Below are 1,483 nucleotides of genomic sequence, written 5' to 3'. Positions count from 1 at the left end.
CATTGTGTCACTTTTTTCACTACATCCAACCTTACAAGCTATTGCAGCATTAGCTGATTGGCTGTCGCTTCTATTAGTAGATTGGCTTGACAATTACTGGCATTTATTCTTCATAGTTTCACTATAATAACTTAACATCAAATAGTCTTTCCAGTAGGATGACACATCTTTGAAGCACAGGTTCAGTTGGATCTGACAACTGCATCATCATCAAAGATCCTTATCTTGGTTTCCACACAATAGTCAGCCTCCAAGAAATGCATAGAAGATTGTAATCATCTGTTTTTTTACGTGCTCAGCTGATTATTGTTGCACCTCCTAGCTAAGCTAAGACATAAAGAGCAGCACCTCCAAGTCACACACCATTATGACTTATGATATATATAATACCATTCCTTCATCTTTGCTGCGTCAAAATCCTGGAACTCCCTCTCTAACAGCGGTGTAGGAGTAAATTCAACACACAGACTACAGCAGTTTAAGAAGACAGTTCACCACCACCATCTTCCAAAGCAGGGTGAGCAATAAATGCTAGCCTTGCCAGTGATAGCCACATCCTGTGAATGAATCATTAAAAATAATATGCTTTAACTATTTGATTGCCAGTTGCTGCAATTCTGGTGGACTGCACAACTTAATCAGGATCTCTATTCTTTGCTGCCATGTTATTATAATGATATATTTATTACCTTGGGTTTATTTACTGTACAAGACAGAAGGCACCAAACACTCATAGGGCAGAATTTTCTGCTCGTCGGGTTATATAAGTTATTTACTTATTGGGCAGAATATTGAGCTCATCAGGTGGATGAGCGCCTGATCTGGCTGAGCGTAAAATGATGTGCGATGATGTCGGGTGAGCGTCCCGATGTCATCGCGTAGTCCCACGATATTTAATTTAGTGGGCATGTGCCAAAGTCTGCAGCGCACCCACCGACATTTAAAAGGCCTATTAAGGCCATTAAAAAGGCAATTAAATTCAAAGTTAAACTGTCCGTCCAACCTTACAGTTGGCGAGCAGGTGAAAATGCCAAGCGGCCTTTGCACTTTTTAGAGAACCTCATCCACGGATGGGATGAAGTTTCCTAAAGCAAATAAAAATAAATTAAAATTTTTCACTCGAATTAAAAACATGTCCCTGCTCATGTGACAGAGTCACATGAGGGGAGATGTTTTATGACGTTTTTACTTTGTTCATTAAGTTTTTTAAAACAGCGCTTCATTTCCCTGAGGCAGCTCTGTGCCTCAGGGAGATTGAAGCACTCTTTCGCTTGCATGCATGAAGTTCGCACTAGACCCACTTGCCCTCCTCCCCCCGCCCGCACAGGTACCGCTGAGCGCTGCTGCTCGCATTCCACGCTGAGCGGGCCTTAATTGGCCCACCCATGTAAAATTGCGGTGCGGTACCGATCGCAGGCGGCAGTCGGCTTCCCGACTGCTCCCACCGAGCCTGCCCCCACCGAGCCCACCCGCCGAGGGCAAA

This window comes from Cetorhinus maximus, chromosome 8 (assembly GCF_964194155.1).
Source record: "Cetorhinus maximus chromosome 8, sCetMax3.hap1.1, whole genome shotgun sequence".
NCBI lineage: Eukaryota > Metazoa > Chordata > Chondrichthyes > Lamniformes > Cetorhinidae > Cetorhinus > Cetorhinus maximus.
The sequence above is the reverse complement of the archived record's forward strand: the minus strand, read 5'-3'. Positions refer to the sequence as shown.